This window comes from Gossypium hirsutum, chromosome A06 (genome assembly GCF_007990345.1).
Source record: "Gossypium hirsutum isolate 1008001.06 chromosome A06, Gossypium_hirsutum_v2.1, whole genome shotgun sequence".
Classification (NCBI taxonomy): Eukaryota; Viridiplantae; Streptophyta; class Magnoliopsida; order Malvales; family Malvaceae; genus Gossypium; species Gossypium hirsutum.
The window spans coordinates 112,646,407-112,668,314 of NC_053429.1; the positions used below are offsets into that span (position 1 = coordinate 112,646,407).

Consider the following 21,908-nt stretch of genomic DNA (forward strand, 5'->3'; position numbering starts at 1 on the left):
GACTTAGAAAGGAGAGCATCACTGGCAAAAACGTCTACTACCATTCTCGTGTGAGCATTTAGACCATTATAGAATGTCTCCAACTGAATGCAATGCAAGATTCTATGGTGAGAGTATTTGCATAACATTTCTATAAATCTTTCCCACGCCTCATACAAGGATCGTCATCCATCTGTTGTAAGATAGTGATTTTATTTCGTAATTTAAAATTCTTGCTAGTTTGGAAATATTTCATAAGGAATCGTTTTGCCAACTCTTGCCATGTTTTTATGGAATTTGGTAGCAATGAGTTCAACCAGGCTCGAGCTCTATCCCTTAAAAAATATGGGAACAAATTTAATCTTAGTGCATCTTTGGGTACTCCGGCTAACTTGAAGGAATCACTCATCTCCATAAACACCTTGTGGTGAAGGTGAGGATATTCAATAGGCATTCCACTAAACTAGCCCACACTCTAAAGAATCTGAAACATAACAGGCTTTAGCTCGAATTGTTGTGCCTCGATCTTAGGCCTTCTAATTCCCTGATTAAGCTAATGAAAAATTGGTATGGCATACTGTCTTAAGGCTCTATCCCTATCATCAACAACAATGATGGGATTTTGAGCATGATTTACTCCATTTCCTCCATTCTGGTTTTCAAGGTTCATCTCTTTGGTCCTTCTTTGAACTATTTATCTTCTCCTTTGTCTACAAGTCCTTCCACTTTCAGGATCTATGGGGAGTAATTCAATGATTTGATAAATACTCATAAACATCTAAAATAATCACATAAAATAATTAAATTAAAGTTTTACAAAAAAAATAGACCAAAAATGCAAAATTAACAATTTCACAAGTAATGTCTTTTAAAATAGTCACCGACAACGACGCCAAAAACTTGGAACGATAGAAATGTACAAGTGTAGACTAGTAATAAATTGAAAATAATATCGATTTAGTGTTCCCACAGAGACTGTACAAGCAAGTATTTACGAAATATAATTTTAAGCAAATTGGTAGAGGAAAATAAATTGATTTGAAAGAGGTGATCTAAAAACTAAAAATTAACTAAGTAATGAAATGAAAGAAAAAGTAATATTCTAGTGCACGATTTCTAAAAAAAGTTTTAATTAATATGACATAAGTGTGTTAGACTAATTTCATTCTTTAAATTAGAATTATTAAAACTATATTCATGTTGTTACGAATAATTTCATGGCAACTTGGTTTTTTGTTAACTATTGTACATACATACTTATTAAATTAATCAATCTTTCAAATATACTCCTATGTTGGATTATAAATAAGTATAAGACAGAGTGAAGTAACAATATATTCCTATACTGAAACAATTTAATCACAAAAATCTTACAAGTTATGTAATGCAAGAATATTGTTTAATACTATTGCTAATTTAACCTACTTTTACACTTAGTAGATTAAACATGCACCAATTAGATATTTTTTCCATTAATTACAATTTTAATTCGAATAATAATTAATTCATTTATTACCTTACAATTATAAGGCAAGCATAACATAGGCATGATTTTATCTAATTGAACAAATTACCAAGGCTTATAACAACACAAATATTGTTTTAACAATTTAAGTGAACAAAATGCAATCAATATAAAAAAAATAAGATTTAAGTCTTCTTTATTAAATTAGCAGCATCAAAACAATAAGCATTCATATTTATGATGTAACAGTTCGGTTTTAGCTAAATCAGAACAGTGGTTTCGAAACCACAAATACGAGGTCATAAAATTATTTTAATATTATTTTTTTGTGTTTATAGCATGTGAATATATATGTGTGAAAATTTCGTGAGCTAATTTTATTGTTTAATAGCTCAATTTGAGAAAAAGAACTTAATCGCGTAAAATGCAAAAGTTGCATTCCACTTGTTAAAAGTGCTTAATTGCCATGGCTTATTAAATGACAGGTCCTTATGTTGTAACTAGACCACGGATAGTGGAGATGGACATAAATGGCCTTGAATTATGTGAATTATAATGTTTTAACTAAAGGTTAAAAATTGTAAAATGGTTACTAATGTTAATATTAACTAAAACAAAGTGAAAATAAACCATATTATCATCATTCATAGCTGAAAATCATCAAAAAGAAATAGGGTTTGAGCTTTCATCTATTCAGCTAGCTTGTTCTTTGATTAAGGTATGTATTTTGCTCAGTTTTTGATGATTTCTATGTTTTTGTGATCGTTGCTTTGAGTATTAGCTAGCCCATACCTCAATTTCTGAAATTGTTGATGATTTTGTGAAGTGGAATTGTTGAATTTATGAGCTTTATGATGTTTAATAATAGTTTATGAAGGTTTAATGATAGATATACAAGTTTTGTTAAATGATTTTTGACAAAAATGTCAATTAGGGATTATATTGAGAAAATGTGAAAATATGTGGTTAAATGTGTGAATAAATGATAAATATGGGCTGATATATACACTAGGAGAACTCAGCTAGCATGTATTTGAAAGAACTTGTGTAATATTGTGTAAGAAATGTGAAAGTTTAGGGCTAAAGTGTAAAAATGCCCAAATATGTGTTTGTGGATGAAATTGAATGAATAGGTGATTAAAAAGGTTAATTTTGAATGTATATAGATCAAGAAAAAAAGAAATCGGACTTAGATTGAGGTAAGAACAGAGTACTCGATTAATCGGCTAGTTCCGTTATTCCTACGATCGAGATAAGTTCATATACAAATAAATGTCTTTAAATTGAATTATGTGTATTTACTTGTCATTGAAATGTTATAAATGTGGAACGAGTAAATACGAGCAAGAAACGATGAAGTTTTGATAGCCAAAAGTCCCATACGAACCTTAGGAATAGTATAAGATACGAATGTCATGACATTAGGTTATCGAGTTGTGATTACATGTAAGACCATGCCTGGGACATTGGCATTGTATTGAGATTACATGTAAGACCATGTCAGGGACATTGGCATCGTATTATGATTTCATGTAAGACCCTATCTGGGATAATGGCATCGACATGTGATAACATGTAAGACCATATCTGGGATATGGCATTGTACGAGCTTATGTGATTTTTGAGTATTCTTAACGATTCTAAATGGTTCAATGGGCAAAGTCAAGTTGAGAAATAATATGTGAATGAGCTAAGTGACTCAGGTACATACAAGATTCATACGAGTATTGAGAAGTGAAGTAAATGATGAATTTGATTAAGATATTGGATGTGTGTTCAATGAGAAAAGTTTGTGAATTTGCTTGTGATTAGTTATGTTTAGCATATTTGAATTGATATGCAAAGGTTCATACGATGGCTTTATTTGTATATGGCTTACTGAGCTTTTAAAGCTTACTTGTGTGTTCTTTCCATGTTTTATAGATTATCGAAGCTAGCTCGGACATCTGGGATTATCGGGAACCATCTTCACACTACCGACTACTTGTTGGTATTTTTGGATGCTTGAAAATACGGTATGTGACATGTATAAGCTAGTGAATTGACGATATGTTTTGAGATTTGATATAGCCATGAGACTTGGCTAGCTTTTGTTGAAAATTTTGGTATGTATTTGGTCATTTAAGTTGACTTGAATTATGTGTTTGATAAATGATATATGTGATGTATACAATGTCTTATGTGTTGGCATGTTTGCCATGGTTGTTGATATGTCTAAGTGGTTGCTCATTTGGTTAGTTATTAGTTGATGTACTAATGCTTGAAGAATGGTATATTTTGGTATGATTTGTGGATGATGAATTGGTATGATTTAGAAGCATGATTTGGTTGATAGAAAGGTGAAAAAGTACATTTAGGAGTTATGTAAGTTGTGAAGAATTTGGCATAATGGTTTATTATGTTTTGAATAAGGAATTGAGTAATTGAAATGGTTGATGATCGTTAGCATGATATGTGTGTGAATTGGCATGTTTTGGCTGCCTATATACGTATTGAAATGATACCATTTTGAGGGCTAGGCGTGTAAGAGAAAAGGGTGGCAACTTGGCTTTGCAAATGGCCTATTTTTGTCCACACGGGCAGAGACACGGGCGTGCGTCTCAGCCGTGTGTGACACACGGTCATGTTACACGGCCATGTGTCCCCTAGGGTACCCTTTCGAATTAAGGCAATATACCCTATAGTTTTGACACAGGCTAGACACACAGTCGTGTCTATTAGCCGTGTATGACACACGGGTTGGCACATAGGCGTGTGGCCGACCATGTGACTCAAGTCAGTAACCCCTCCAGTTTTCCTATGGCCATGGCACAAGGGTGTGTCTTCGGCCGTTTGGTGCAAGTTAGTATGTATGCCCTGTTTTCACACGGCCTATGACATAGGCGTGTCTTGTGGTCGTGTGAGGCACACGGCTTGTTCACACGGGCTTATGACCTTGAAATCAAAGAAAATTTTCTAAGTTTCCTAAAGTTTTTAAATGTTATCAGTTTAGTCTCGAACCACTTCTAAGCATGTTTGAAGGTCTTGTAGAGCCTTATAAGGTACATTGTGAATGATTTGAAGGGGTTTTGATTATGAATTTATAAATGTATGTGAATAAGGTGTATAATTTGGTAATGCTTCGTAACCCTATTTTGGCATCAGATACGGGTTAGGGGTGTTACATATGATGAAAAGATTAAGAGAATGAAACTAGAAGACAAATCTCGGTGATTCTCCGAAACCAATATAGTGTGCTTCTCTTCCTCTCTGCTTGTTTTTTCGATCAAAAGCCTTCAAGATGCTTGATTGATACTGCTTCAAAAGGCTTTCTAGCTCTTTCTCAAGAGGGGAAATCAGCAATGGAAAGAAAGAAAAATGGAAAGGCAAATGTGAGTGAAGAGGGGAACTGATTGGTGAATGAAGAGATGAGTGAGGTATGATAAATGAGGAGGTGAAGGGGGTATTTATACTTGGAGATGACAGCTTGAATTGGCTAAAAATGGTAGCCAATCCCCTTTTTCATGTTTAACCCTTGATAGTAGGGAGAGGGGTTGAGTGACTCTGGTAAATTTAGCTTAATGCCACAAGTGAGAATGCACAAAAAAGGAGGGTTAGGAATGGGATTTGGGAGAAAGTTAAGGACTATTTTGAAAATATTATAATGAGCTTAATTAGCTAATTTGTACAGAAATTGGGTCGGCATTGGGCTGTTCCTTCCTTGATGGATCAATCCCCTTCAATTTAATAAATCTGGACCCATTTCTTTACACCAAACTAGGAGTAAATTCAATCCAATTTTTGTTGGATCAAAAATAAATTTTCAATAGGTCCAAGGAGTTGATTTGGGGCTTCCATGACTAAAAAATTATCAGCCTTCCTCATGTACCAAATGCTATGAAATTTTTCGAAAATTCAATCTTCTCAAGGTAACTACCGAGCTGATTTTTCACCTTTTGTGCAAAGTTGTCGAAAATTGGCCAAATTATGCAAATTTAGTATAAAAATAAGTAAAATTTAAAAATTTTCATAAATTAAGTTCAATTTAATTATTTTATAATAAAAGTATAAAATTTGACCAAAAATACTTAGAAACTGCATGAATTAGTGCTTAAAAGGTGCTGAAAAGTCTATATATTTTAGTGGTTCCTGTGAAACAAAAAAAATGTGGTTAAAAAAGTTGTTGTTCATAGGGTAGGGGGTCATGACCAATTGGTCATTTTGGCGACAAGCATCAGGTTAGTTCTTAGCTTACCTGGTACCTTTATATATGATACTGGTCTCCCCTCTCACATGCACACACAATTCAATATTTAAGTGAAGTAGAGTGAAAAAGAAAGTTGGCTATCTCACATACACACAATTTAGTATTGAGTGAAGTAGAGTGATGTAACACCCTTAACCCGTATCTGTCGCCGGACTAGGGTTAAAGGCATTACCGGACAAATCAGATCATTTTACTAAAAATTCAATAACATCATCCACAACATAGTCAAACATCATTATAGAGTCCCTTATATAGGTCAATGAGACCTAAAACATCTTTAGAAAGGGGTTGAGACTAAACCAAGCTCACACAAAATTTTTCAAAAATTAAATATTTTTCAAAGTTACAGAGGTCACACGCCCGTGTGAACAGGCCATGTGCCTCACACGGCTTTAGACACACCCATGTGTCTAGGGTATGTCAAAACAGGGCATACATACTGACTTAATCACACGGCCACAAGACATGCCCATGTGCCTTGGCCATGGTCGAGACTGACTTAAAATCGTAAGGTACCCTAGGGGACACACGGCCGTGCAGCATAACCGTGTGTCGTACATGGCTGAGACACACACCCGTGTCTCTACCCATGTGGAAAAAAATAGGTCATTTGAAAAACCAATTTGCCACCCAATTTGGGTCAAACCTACAAGCATCAAACCAAGCACATTTGCACTAAAATTTCAGCCAATTTCCATACCAAAACATACATCATTGATGCCATATCATTATCAACCAACTTCATGCTTAATATTCATACCAAATTATGCCAAAACATAAAAAAAAATTCATATTTAAACATTTGTTTCATAAACTCATTTTACATCATTCAAACACATGTTATAAACTTATCAATATCTCAAATTTGCACATACCAAAACTTACCAAAATTGACCATTTCATTTGGTCATTCAAAACGCATCATAATGATCATATTGCATCACATATTTCATACCAAGAACTCATTCATATACACAACCATAATCAAGCCAAATCACATGGCTAGATATAAACATCACAAAACATAATCAAAGTACTTCTAGCCAATACATGCCATACTTCAATATATACATTTTCAAAAAGTACCAAAATATATTTCGATAGTGTGGTGATGATCCTCGACGATCCCTGAGCTTCCGATAGCTTTGATATCTATAAAACAGTTGAAAAACACATAGAGTAAGCTTTCAAAAGCTTAGTAAGCCATATACAAATAAACTTAACAATATAAACGTATAAGCATCATAATATATATGTATAATCTTTAACCACATGCTATCACAAAACACATAGCTCAAATACATTTCACATATTCTTCATTCATTTGCTCATAATGCATATTTTCCTATACTTTTGTCACATATACTCAGTTGAACATAAATATACATATACTTACCTTTCAAGATCAAATATGATATACAACTTGTAAACTAAAAAATATATAGGATTTTTCCTATATAAATTATCACATTTTTACTTAAATTTGTTGTTAAAACCAAGTAATTGTTAAATAAATTAATGAAATATGTGAAAATATGAAAACATGACATAGAAATTATTAAAATGTGATTTTATGTTTTATTATATATATTATATAGTTTTCATGCATAAAATGGCTTATTTTATATTAAATTGAGCATATTGTATTTTTATGACACAAAGTGGGCCATGCATGATTAAATTAAATAATAAAATATAAAATTATATTTAATAATTCATTTTAAAATATTTCATTAATAATTTGAGTTTTAATTAATTTAATTAAGTTGGTAAAATTTAATTCTTTTGTCCTCTAACTTATTGATTTATTTTTGGACAGGTCTGAGAGCTTTAATTTGATTACAAAACCGTCCAAATGGAGAGCCAAGTCAACCCAAAATTCGGCTAAATATGGAGGTTCATAAACCATCTTTTGGTTTAATTACATAAGGTCCTTGAAGAGTTGAAGAAATCAGAGATTTGCCCGAAGATTTGCTGGTGACTGAGTCTTAGTCCCGAGTTGTTGTGGCACTCAAATTGACCAAGAATCAAGCAAAATCAGCCACATTTCCTCAATTCATGGCCAGCCATCCTTGGAAGGAGTTTTGACAGATGGACACTCCTATTTTTAGCAAACTAGCTCCCATGCCTCACCTATAAATAAGAGCCCCTTTCTCACTTTTTCAATCATCCCTCATTCATTCATCATTCTCTCCTCTCTCAACTCTCTTAGCCCTCACGCCTATCATCATATTTGCATAAAGATTTCTAGCAAGTTAGCCTCTTAAAGAGCCCTCAGTCGGCCACCTTGGAGAGCCATCAGCAAAGGAGCAAAGTAAAGGAACGAAAGAGCCCTCGTCAGTCAGAGTTTTGGGTGACAGCCACTTTGATTTGGGTTTAATCTTTCTTTTCTTTAACTTAATTCAAGAATGTTTGCTATGTGTTATTTGTTCTTGTTTACAACAATGATAGCTTAATTTTATTTCAGCTAGGATGATTGCTTTGATTTAATAGTAATTATTTGATTCATGCTTATAATATTTGTGCCTTAATCGATCATTTTTTCAATTAAAATCAAGTCTGTATTTCGTTCATACGTGATTAAAATGCACCTGAATTAGCTGAGCAATCCTAACCAGACAACGGCTAATGGACGCATAATTGAAATGTGCGTGCGCAATTTAGATCCTAACCCGACTAAATTACAGGTTGTATAGCATCTCTAACCAGGCTCTGTTATCTGCATAGTTTTTAGATTTGTGTGATGAAACTGTTTCGAACCTAACACGTTCCTGTTACCTCGCATGAATACTAAGAAACCCTTTGTAAATAAGGATCAGTAAAATGCGTATTTACTAAGTGAAGGTTTCCGAAAGGACCTAACATGGTTTCCAAACTCATGAAAGATCGAGTTGCCATGGAATGTTTTTCCGAATATTGATAAGCATGTTGATAATAATTTGAGTTTAATTAAATTAATTGTCCTAGCTTATTTATGTTATAATTGTTGCTTATTGTGTTAATTCTGCTAAAGTCTATCTCATTCATATAGTTTGCATACTTAGGATAAATTGCATTAGGGATCATTGCATTTAGTTTCGTATACTTAATTTTTCATCACTTCTCAATTATATTGTTTTTATTTTTCAAAATTTAATACACTTTTACAAATTAAGTGACTTAGCACAAATACAATCCCTGTGGAGACGATAACTCGATACTTACTTATTACTTGATAACGACTGTGTACACTTGCACAAACCCAAGCATTACACAACTTCAAATGTACCTGAATCGAATACACATGTCATATTATCCTTCATTTCTCGGAATGTCTGTTGAACCATTCGGAATCATGAGGATATGTGGATAACTCGGAAAGCTCGTACAATGCCAACATCCTAGACGTGGTCTTACATGTAATCAAATATCGATGCCAATGTCCCAGATGCGGTCTTACACGTAAATCATGAGTCGATGCCAACATCCCAGACGTGGTCTTACATGATAACACATATCGGATCCTATGTCATAACATATGTATCCTAACTATTCCTAAGGTTCGTATGAGGCTTTTCAGACGTTGAAACTTTGTCGATACTTTCTCAGATGTCTCAAATTCAATGTATAAAGCCATTCATCATTTTTCAATAACATATAAGCATAAATAAACCATTTCAAATACATTTATTTGTATATAGACTTACCTCGTACGGATTCGAATAAATAGGATCGGCTACTCGACGACTTTCAACTTTCCCCGATCTAATTCCATTTTCTTTTGTTCTTGATCTATATAAATTCAAATTTAACTCTTTTATTCACCAAATCATTCAAATCAATCCACAAACACATTTAGGGTATTTTACAAATTAGCCCTCAGATTTTCATATTTTGACAATTTAGTCCCTATTTCACAAAATCACAAAATTACAAAATACACAAAATTTTCATATACCCATGTTAGGTCGAATTCTCATAGAATTCATATAAGCCCATATGTTTCATTTATTTCACATTTTAGTCCCTCAAAATCTCATTTTCACAATTTAATCCATTTTACTCAAATTCATCAAAAATTCAAAGACAAAATATATCAACCCAACATATATCATTAATTTACTAACATCAAATTTCATAAAACTCATCGTTTCATCAATTACATAACTCAAAATCATCAACAAAATCCAAACATTGAGATATGGGCTTGATAGTATACAAAGCAACGATCACAAAAACGTAGAAATTATCGAAAACGGATCAAAACACATACCTTAATCAAGCAAAACCTTAGCCGAACCCTAAACTATTTTTATTATTCTTTTACTTAGTATTTTTGGAACCATATATGAAAATGATAAAAAAATATGACTTTTGTTTTAATTATAATTCATTTTATAATCAAATACCATTTTTAACCTTAATAACTAAACATATAATTCATATTCATTAAGGCCATTTATGACCACTCATGCTTTCAATGGTTTAATTGCATCATAAAGACCTCTCTTTTAATAAGACAAATAAATTAAGCACTTTAACAAATAGGAAATAACTTTTACATTTTATGCAATTAGGTCATTTTATCAAATTGAGCACACAAACGATTAAATTTTTATATGAAACTTTCATACATGCTAATTCACATTTTATAAGCACGAAAATAATATTAAAATATTTTTTGACTCGAATTTATGGTCCCGAAACCACTATTCCGACTAGGGTCTAAACCGGACTGTTACAAGTGAAAAAAAAGTTGGTTGTGTATTTTGGAGTTTTAGGAGGAAAAATTTGTTCGTGTTGGAGTTTTAAGGGAGATATTGTGATAGTTTTAAGGTAGATTTTTATTGTTTGTAATAATAATTTGTATGTTGTATGTTTTAATTTATTATTAATCTTTAGATTTAAAATTTAAGATTATATTTTTGTTTGTAAAAAAATTGTTTGTATTGGAGTTTTAGAGATAGATTATGATAATTTTAAGGTTTTTTTTAGTTTGTATAATAATAATTATATTATATGTTTATATTTCTTTTTAATATTTAGATTTGATGTTTTAGAATATATTTTTGTTTGTAAATTTTTTTTTGTTTGTGTTGGAGTTTTGGAGAGAAAAAAGGTTGACTTGTCTTATTTGTATTGGAGTTTTTTTTTGTTTATTATTATTTATATTTTACTAGATTAGTTATGCTTATTGTCGAGACCATTTTTTTAAATCGAGTTTTGGAAAATGGGAATCGACTTTAATAAAAACGAAAACGGGAGCCGCCACCAATCTTTTTAGGTGTGATTGGATCACCTTATAAAATGTTTTGTTTTAAAACATTAATTTTGGTCTACGAAAGTCGAGAAAACGGATTCGGGAGTCGGTTACGTACGAGGAAGGGCTAGCACCCTCGTAACGCCCAAAAATTGGTACCTAATTGATTATCAAGTGTCTTTAATGTCGGAAATTTGAAAGTTTTAAGATGCAAACTTCTTTTAATTAGAATGTCTCAATTTTGAAAATTAAGGCTCACTTATTTCAAACGAGTCAAAACATCACATCTAGTAAGTTAGGACGCGACATTTTAAAACCTTCGAAACTAAGCTCGTCTTTCGAAAATTTCTATCTCGAAACAACAAAACGCCATATCCAGTAAGTTAGGACACTATGTTTTGAAATCTCGAAATAATTGTTTAAGTTTTCAAAATCACTTAGAAGGGTGCTTGACTATTTGAATTCAACGAGAAAAGTCGCAACCCAGTAAGTTAGGGCACTACCTTTCTCGAAGTTTCCAAACATCAAGCATTGCCTTTTATTTTTTTAAAAAAAAAACCTTGGAATATTATTTTAAATGACATTTTAGGATCACATATTAATGCATCATGAAGTTTTAGGATCACATATTAATGCATCATGAAGCATAGATGTACAAAATATTCTAACATTTCCATACAAACATAAATAATATCATTAAGACAAAACTAAATAACATGAACATACGTTTAATGAAAAAATCATACTAGGGTAAATATAAGATAATAAACAAATAAAAACATGAGTAAACTAAAAGAAAAATATAATACATGCAAAAATTATACAACAATATATATCATAAAATAGCACATAAAAGAAAAAATTAAACATAGCATATAAAAAAATGAAACTATACACAAATAAGATAAATGACATACACTAAAAAATGAATAAATAGAAAATTTACAAATTATAAAAATATAATGCAATAGTTCAAAATACATGAAATGATAATATAATATATATACATGCATAGAAAATATATATTTGAAAACTATATAAAAAGGTTAAATATTATAATATATAAAATACATAATCAAATGTATAAAAGATAGGAATAAATATACATATTTGAAAAATGAAGAAATTAAAATAAAAAAAGGGTTGAAAAACTAAGATAGACGAAGAATAAAATAAGAACAAACCACAGAGAGTAAGAACGCAAGAGGGAGAGAAATTTGAGTGAATGCTCTCAAGAATTCTTATTGCTTCCCAAAACTCAAGTGATTTACAATGAAGGGAGAGGCCTCTATTTATAGTTGAGCCTCCCCAAATCCAACGGTACAAATCAATTACATCAACGGTTAAGATTAAAGGATATCTACAAATTAAATCTCTAAGATTACAAAATCATATCTTCTAAGATTGCATATCATATCTAAGATTGCAATCATATCTAAGATTGTATCATATCTAAGATTGCATATCACATCTAAGATTGTATATCATTGAAGATTATATTTCCATATGAGTCAAGCTTGTAGATGGACCTTAAATCTTTTCAAGTAATGGGCCATTCGGATCGGGCCAAATTATATTTGTAATTATAGACTGAACTTGGACTTTTTTTTTGGGTTTATTATTTTTGTTTTTGGACTTATTTCTGGGCCCGGGCAAAATTGAGTGTCTACAGCTGCCCCTCTTTGGTCATTGCTGTGTAACAGGAATAGAGCAAAGACTATAAAAGGACCAATTTTGCCCAGGCTCACCGATTATTGAGTTCTTGATCCTTGATCTTCTTTAAATGGCCTTTTGATGGCTTCGATCTGCTTCACTACAACTCAGGAAGGCGATATCTGCTATCTTTGATCTGCTCCCCGTCTAATACAGAGACGCCAAATCTGTTATCTTCGATCTGCTCCCCATCTAATACAGAGACGCCAAATTTGCTTCTTCAATCTGCTCCCCGTCTAATACAGAGATGCCAAATCTGTTATCTCTGATTTGCTCCCCGTCTAATACAAAGATGCCAAACCTGTCATCTTGGATCTGCTTCGATGTAAACACATGACGGTCAGATCTGCTATGTCTTCGATCTGCTACCCGTCTAATACAGAGATGCCAAATCATCTTGAATCTGCTTCAGCGTAAACACGTGAAAGCCAAATCTACTGTGTCTTCGATTTGCTCCTTGTGAACACAAGGATGCCAAATCATCTTGGATCTGCTTCAGTAAAATCATCTAAAGGTTAGATCTGCTATGTATCTGCTCTCCGTCGAAATGAAGATGCCAGATCTGTTATTTTCGATCTGCTCTCTGACAATACAGAGACGCCAAATCATTTTAGATTTGCTTCAACGTAAACACGTGAAAGCCAAATCAGCTATGTCTTCGATCTGCTCCCTGCCAATATAGAGACGCCAAATCATCTTAGATTTGCTTCAACGTAAACACATGAAAACCAAATCAGCTATGTCCTTGATCTGCTCCCTGCCAATACAAAGACGCCAAATCATCTTAGATTTTCTTCAACGTAAACACGTGAAAGCCAAATCAGCTATGTCTTCGATCTGCTCCTTGCCAATATAGAGACGTCAAATCATCTTAGATTTGCTTCAACGTAAAAACGTGAAAGCCAAATTAGCTATGTCTTTGATTTGCTCCCTGCCAATATAGAGATGCCAAATCATCTTAGATTTGCTTCAACGTAAACACATGAAAGCCAAATCAGCTAAGTCCTCGATCTGCTCCCTGCCAATACAGAGATGCCAAATCTACTGTCTTCGATCTGCTCTCTGCCACTACAGAGATGCCAAATCTATTATCTTCGATCTGCTCTCTGCCAATACAGAGATGCCAAATCTGTTATCTTCGATCTGCTCTCTGACAATACAGAGACGCCAAATCATCTTGGATTTGCTTCAGTGTAAATACCTAAAGGTCAGATCTGCTATGCTTTAGCTATTACCCTACTGCTTAGGGGGTTAAGGCGCACCAATCTTCATTGTCCCTTGAAGCACACAACCTGTATAATGTGTATGAATTCATGCCTATTGATTAGGATGCTTATGATTAAAATGGGTCAAATGCTCCTAATTAAACCTGTTATAATGCAAAATGTTTATGAATACGACCCCTATTCAGACATCACTACTCATTCTTTCATCCAAGCTCATCCTTATTTCTCTCGAAATATCATTCTTTACTCAGCCCATGGGTTTGTACCATTCTTCAAATGCTATGACCCATCAAAGATATTTGTAAGATAATCCTCTCTTAGGATCGAATCGTTTGATTTGTCCAATCATCATTTTGGACCAAAGAAAGAATTCATTCGAGTTCTTTCGAATCTCACCTACGTGAATTCCTTGAACAATTTTTCTATTTTAGTTTCTTGTATTTTCTAGAAACTTACAGAGTAATGATTAAAACTTCATTTGTGAAAATTGTTTAGTTCATCTATCATTGTTGTAATGCAACATACTTTAAGAATATTGGAAGATGAATTTAATCTTGAGAATAATTAGATTTGAATAAATTTGTCAAAAATACAAAGGAAATTAATTTGAAAGCCTATCTTTGAGAAGAAAAAGAATCTAAAGGTAGCAAACAGGACAAAAGTTAGATGCCCTAGATATCGTCGCTTGAGCGTTTATATGCCAGCTACATGAAGACTTTCTTGAATTCAACATGTGTTTAAAAGATCCAAAGTACTTTGTTGATGCCCCGATATGCAACGTGCTTCACTCTTTGTTAAATCAGTATAGCAAGATTACCGTGTGCTCTTCAAAATTTGAGCTGCCCTTTCGGGTTTTCAGCTCAAAACCCCTTTGGTCACAAGGCGCCCTTTGCGGGTTTTCACCTTGGCCTCTCCATTTTTTCTTTTTTTTTCTCTTTTTCTTTTCTTTTTTCCTTTTTTTTTGAAATAGAAGTCCCAAAGTGCCCTTTTCGTGTTTTCACCTTGGCTTCTCTTTCTCCTTCAGATAAAGTACTCATTGACCAAGTCCGAATTGACTGGATCAGATAAATTCTTCCTATCCATTTCTTGTCAAAATCAGTGCACCTCTAGAGAAAGCTCTCTTCACAACATATGGCCTTTCCCAATTCGGCATCCTTTTGCATGGGAAGGATCTCTTTTAGCACAAGGTTTCTTTTATGAAATTCTTTTGGATGAACCTTCTTTGTCATAAGTCTGTGTCATCCATTCTTGGTACATTTGATTAGGATGAATACTTTCAAGTTAAGTTTACTAGAGGTATTCAATTCTTGACTCCATCAAAGCTTAGAGGAAAAATCTTGATTCATAAACCCATGAGAAAGGGATTGCCCTAGCAGCAGTCCTGGCTATTGTTTGTCAAACCCTACAAAAAGATGGTTCAATGATTCTCATCAGACAAGAATGAAGTTGCTGACTTTATCCTTCAACCTGAAAAGCTGAGGTACAGAGATTACTCCTAGAGTATACATCCCACCATGACTCGATGATGTTTCTGAAGCATCCCTAATTTTCATAAATTGCCCCCAACTGTGAAGCTTCCAAATGAGCGTAGTAAATAGGAGCCACAACAAATATGGCTGTGGTGCTCCTTTGATACATATAGTGTAGAGAATGAACAAACTCTTGCAGATCATCAGCCAAAAACCTAGCCTGGTCTAAGAGAACATGATAGTGGGTCTGCCTCGTGATTCCAATCATTCCAGCATGGGTGCCAAGGTAAAAATCATTGTTCTTTGGATGGCATACTTTGTTGTCAATGACAGTACCATGTAGCACATTGTCAGGAGATCCCTGCTGAAAAAAAAAACTTGGTATGATGGTTTTTCGTACAACAATAACCACAATCTTTAGGGTTCCACTTCTCGTCAAGGAACTTGCAAGCCTCAATAACTTGATCAAAACTTGATTAAATTGAGACTCACTAACCCCATCCCTGAAAATAATGATTTGATCAGGTTTCCTCTTCCCTGAACTTGTATAGAAGTCTAAGAGAGCTTCCTTCATGATACCGTCATCCACTTTGTCAGAAACTGGTTTTGAAGAAAGAATCTATCATTTTAAGCTTCTGAGACTGTGTACGGCCTGATGCCCCATAGCTGAAAATCAATGGCCACCGCCTGGAGCTAACCATTACAGCTATTGATAGCACATCAGACTGCTCAGGAAAGCCAAACAATGCATCCATTCCAAGGATGATGGTTGGAACCTTTGAAACAACTGGAATTGAAGGTGTTTTCCCCAGCGTAAGCATAGAGAGTAGGCGGTAGTTTCTTATGCCAATTTTTACCAGCCTCGGTCATCTTCTGTAATTTGTTTTTTCTTCTTTTTCTTTTCTTTTGGCAACCTTTGTTGTACTGTGGTATGGCGCATTATATTTTAAAAGACTGCAAACTTTTAGCATTGTGCAGTTATATATAATCTTTTTTTTTGAAATGGATGACTTTTGACTTTGTAATATTGTCATATGAAGCTATCTCCCCCTCTTAATGGAGTGGTTGAGGTCCACAAAGATGAGTCATTGTCAGCTTGAAACTTTTGACGAGCTCGGGCCCATAACATACATGCCCCATAAGTCTTGACTCCTTTAAATTTGGCATTCATTGTACAATTGATGCGATCCCTTTCCATGGTGGACCAACAGTGCCCCAAAACCTCATGTTTATCCTGGCAATTGCAAATCCTCCTGCATGCGTCTTTGGACCACATTTTTGAATTCCCATAATAGTCTCAACAAGGTCTTGTTTTGTCTCCTCAGCTAATTCCAATTTTGCAATCTTTCCTTCCTCTAAGGCTATATTTCCTACCACCACTTCATGGGGTAAAAACCATTTTGAACAAATTCAGAAACAAGTTACAATTTCTGTCACCTTCAAAGTACTGATATTCCTCTAAACACATATCGCACTCAAAAGGAACTCTGAATCTATAGTATCATTGCCCGTGTCATTGATATCTAGGGATCTATGATAGGCACACAAAAGAATATACAAGGAATAAATGAATTCAAGTGTATTCAAGAATGACTATTTACATGAAATGAAAATTTATAAATAATGTCAAAGGTCAAAAGAATCAGAATGAAAGAATATTTACTCGGATAAATAATAAAATTATGTTTTATTGAAAATAAAAATGTCTGAACATGAGCCCACTTCTCAAAAGAAATCTCATTACTCTTAGGCTTTAGAGCAACAAGAGTGTTCTGAATATTATCTGTAAAATTCCTAAAGATTACAAGAAGTTCTTCTGCAGTCCAATTGTTTAAAGAACTTCCCCGTTCGTAAGGGCGAATGCCCTCAAGGTTTCTTTGTTCAGTCCTTTCCTCATGTATGACATTGATGGGATGATTTTCATTTCCAAACACCCCCTTCTTCGGGTAAGCTATCCCTCCTGACACAAAAGTCGGGGATATGTAAAGGAACATCGTTAATTTCCATTCAACTTCTTTTTCACTCAGCTATGACCCTTTTCTCTCTCTCTCTCTCTTTTTCTTTCTCTTTTTGATAACTTTAACTAATTAGGGTCTTTTTATAATTTTGAATGCAAATGATGCAATGAAATGCTATAAGATGCAAATGAAAGTAAAAGGTATCGATCTCGATTCAATCTCATTTAGAAAACTTTATTTAAAAAAAGAATATCTTTACATATAAATGGATTACAAATACGCTTTCGCCTTAATGCCCAAAGTTTTAACTCTATCTAATAAAAGGGCTAACTCTCAACCTACATCTGACGATGACTCATGCATCATACTCAATACGTCAACTCGTACTGCCAAGTCTCGAACGTGTTCAGTTACCTCTCGGATCTGAATTAGGGCTTCTCCAATAAGGTAATCTCTATCTCTGACTTGTTCTTTAGACTGGCGCAGTTCTCCCCTTAAATGATCCTCTCGTGCCTCAAGCTGCTCGATAAAAAGCTTACTATCTTGCAATGCTGATTCCAACTCCTTAACTTTGCCTTTTAGCTTCTTTACCTCTACTGTGGAATCACGAGTTCGTTGCAGATGAAGGGATCGCCCAAGCTCAGTCACCCTAATTTTTAACCCTTGATTTTCTTTCTCTAAGGTCAAATTCCATAATTGCACCTCTTGGAACTTCTTCTCCCAATATTCGGCTTTGGACTTTTCCCCTCGGACCTCTTTCTGCAACTGATCTGTAGACCCTCCTATTACCGCTTTCTTCAAGGATACTTGTGCCCTTTTGTAGTGCTCCTTTAAATCATCTCGATCTTCCTCTATCTTTCTCTTTTCCTTTTTTACCTTCTCGACCTCCATCTTTTGCACATCGACGTCTAGGCTCATGTATATCTTTTCTTCCTCGAGCTTTGCTATCCTCTTCTCGAGCTCCAAGTTCTTTCTCTCAAACTCTTGCTTCATAATTTTTAACTCTGAGGGCGTCACTTGCAAATATTCCTCTATCGGTCGAGCTCCTTCCACGCTTGGCTTAGGGATGTTATCATTAATCCTTCTACCTCTCCACTCGACGTACTCCGAAGTCGTAGCAGAGCTAATAACTACTTCCTTTAATCGACAAGTCTTATTCTGAGCACTAGAGATCTCACTGACCTTCCTCTTGTAGTCAGCTCCTCTATACATGAACTCACTCTGAACTAAACCGTAAGTTACCGGTATGAACTGTCTCAATCCATGTTGCCTCAGCATAAGCAAAGGGGCATAACCAATGGCACCCCAAATTCCCAACAGAGGGACCCAATCAAAACTACTGTATCAGTAAAGAATCTCACCAGGAATCATCCATGGAGCCCTCCACTCTACGTCCTTTGACTGCAGATTCTGAAGTAGCGCTATCCAAATTTTTTCAAGAACATCAACTTTCTTTGTTGAAGCTGCTATGTCTTTTAACGGGGAGTAATCCTCGAAGAAGACCCGACAAACCACCCTATCTATCAAACGGAAGTGACTGTAGAACAAAGCTAAAAGTAACTGAGCACAACCAACAAACCTGCCCGCACTGGCCCTCCTACATGCATTCAAGGACCTGAATGTCTCTGCCAAAATCGCAGGAACAGGAGTGACCCACTTGCTAAGTTGATGGAAGAGATCCGTGGTCGCCTCATCCACATATCCTAAGGCCTTGGGGAAAACCATCAATCCGTATAAGCTTAAGGCAAAAATGTCTACCCTTTTCGCCTCATCTGGATGTGTCTGGATCAGATCTTTCAAAGCTCCCCACGGAATGCACTTACTCTCACCCTTTTCCTTAATTCTAGCCATGATCCACTACTCGCTCATCCCCGTAATGGTCATCAACTTCTTACCAAAGGTTGGGACACAAGCAGCTCGAGAATAAATCCTATCACACTGAAATATAGGACACTGAAGTAAGGCTGTGTATTCCTCCACAGTAGGCACTAAATCTACCTCCCCAAAGGTAAAACAACTGTATGCTGGGTTCCAAAACTGAGCGAGAGCTTGAAACAAGTTCTCATCAACCTGAATATCAAACAAATAGGGCAAATCTCCGTACTTACCGTAGAATGATTGCTTGGTCTCATTGCCCCATTGATCCCAAATCGCCTTAAGCTCCTACAGATTATTCTGTGTGACACTGATGCGAGTGTAGTCTGATAACTCTGACATATATCCCACAGTTATGCTATCCCCTTTTCCTAGCTGAGTTTGCTCAGACCATCTATGGACGTTAGCGTTGCCCTCCACTCTATCAAGAAGTCCGTTCTCCATAATAAAACTTTCTAACTTAGAAACTGACCATGAATCAATACCTTTTAAGTGCAAAATGACATGCAATGAAAAAAAGAAACAATCAGTATCACATAATATTAATAAACTCAAGAATGATATGTGAAGGTAATATCTAAAGTATAATTCTAACTAAGTTGAGCTCTTACGGTTTTTCTATATGAGGTTTTAGTTCTAAAGTTGAGGTACCTGAACCAGCAGATTCCTCGATTCTCACCCATTATAGGCTCATTTGAATCGAGTTCAGTTTAGGGGAATACATTTCCCTATGGCTACACGGAGATGAAAATCTCACGAAAACATAGGTACGGATGTATCCCGAAAGTGATCCACTATCCTGCACGGAGGCGAAAACCTCACGAAGGTGTAGTTTCTCACTCCCACTTAAGGGTGTGACCACAACGGTCATACAAATGCAATGCATATCAGAATATATAACATATGCAATAATACAAACACGTGTAATACAAAGAGGATTGAATTTTAAAATTTTTCAAATTTTCAACATTAAGAAAAAAGGTAATCAATTATACGGCTTAACTCTCTTATTAGTCCCCAGTGGAGTCGCCAAGCTGTCGAGACCATTTTTTTAAATCGAGTTTTGGAAAATGGGAATTGACTTTAATAAAAATGAAAACGGGAGTCGCCACCAATCTTTTTAGGTGTGATTGGATCACCTTATAAAATGTTTTGTTTTAAAACATTAATTTTGGTCTACGAAAGTCGAGAAAACGGATTCGGGAGTCGGTTACGTATGAGGAAGGGTTAACACCCTCGTAACGCCCAAAAATTGGTACCTAATTGATTATCAAGTGTATTTAATGTCGGAAATTGAAAGTATTAAGATGCAAACCTCTTTTAATTAGAATGTCTCAATTTTGAAAATTAAGGCTCACTTATTTCAAACGAGTCAAAACATCACATCTAGTAAGTTAGGATGCAACATTTTAAAACCTTCGAAACTAAGCTCGTTTTTCGAAAATTTCTATCTCAAAACAACAAAACACCATATCCAGTAAGTTAGGACACTATGTTTTGAAATCTCAAAATAATTGTTTAAGTTTTGAAAACTCAAAATCACTTAGAAGGGTGCTTGACTATTTGAATTCAACGAGAAAAGACGCAACCCAGTAAGTTAGGGCACTACCTTTCTCGAAGTTTCCAAACATCAAGCATTGCCTTTTATTTTTTTTAAAAAAAAAACCTTGGAATATTATTTTAAATGACATTTTAGGATCACATATTAATGCATCATGAAGTTTTAGGATCACATATTAATGCATCATGAAGCATAGATGTACAAAATATTCTAACATTTCCATACAAACATAAATAATATCATTAAGACAAAACTAAATAACATGAACATACGTTTAATGAAAAAAATCATACTAGGGTAAATATAAGATAATAAACAAATAAAAACATGAGTAAACTAAAAGAAAAACATAATACATACAAAAATTATACAATAATATATATCATAAAATAGCACATAAAAGAAAAAATTAAACATAGCATATAAAAAAAATGAAAATATGCACAAATAAGATAAATGACATACACTAAAAAATGAATAAATAGAAAATTTACAAATTATAAAAATATAATGCAATAGTTCAAAATACATGAAATGATAATATAATATATATACATGCATAGAAAATATATATTTGAAAACTATATAAAAAGGTTAAATATTATAATATATAAAATACATAATCAAATGTATAAAAGATAGGAATAAATATACATATTTGAAAAATGAAGAAATTAAAATAAAAAAAGGGTTGAAAAACTAAGATAGACGAAGAATAAAATAAGAACAAACCACAGAGAGTAAGAACGCAAGAGGGGGAGAAATTTGAGTGAATGCTCTCAAGAATTCTTATTGCTTCCCAAAACTCAAGTGATTTACAATGAAGGGAGAGGCCTCTATTTATAGTTGAGCCTCCCCAAATCCAACGGTACAGATCAATTACATCAACGGTTAAGATTAAAGGATATCTACAAATTAAATCTCTAAGATTACAAAATCATATCTTCTAAGATTGCATATCATATCTAAGATTGCAATCATATCTAAGATTGTATCATATCTAAGATTGCATATCACATCTAAGATTGCATATCATTGAACATTATATTTCCATATGAGTCAAGCTTGTAGATGGACCTTAAATCTTTTCAAGTAATGGGCCATTTCGATCGGGGCAAATTACATTTGTAATTATAGACTGAACTTGGACTTTGTTTTTTTTTGGGTTTATTATTTT

The 21,908-nt window shown here is 34.1% G+C and overlaps 1 non-coding gene and 1 pseudogene across 1 annotated transcript; one reads left to right on the plus strand and one right to left on the minus strand.

Annotated features, from left to right (window-relative positions):
* The first annotated feature begins 99 nt into the window (after positions 1-99).
* On the plus strand, positions 100-205 carry LOC121231240 (small nucleolar RNA R71). The gene has a single exon (XR_005929305.1). It is a non-coding gene; the product is annotated as a small nucleolar RNA R71 (small nucleolar RNA).
* Positions 206-15,410: 15,205 nt separating this feature from the next.
* LOC107963063 (protein argonaute 4A-like) lies at positions 15,411-16,125 on the minus strand (annotated as a pseudogene).
* Between the last annotated feature and the right edge of the window lie 5,783 nt (positions 16,126-21,908).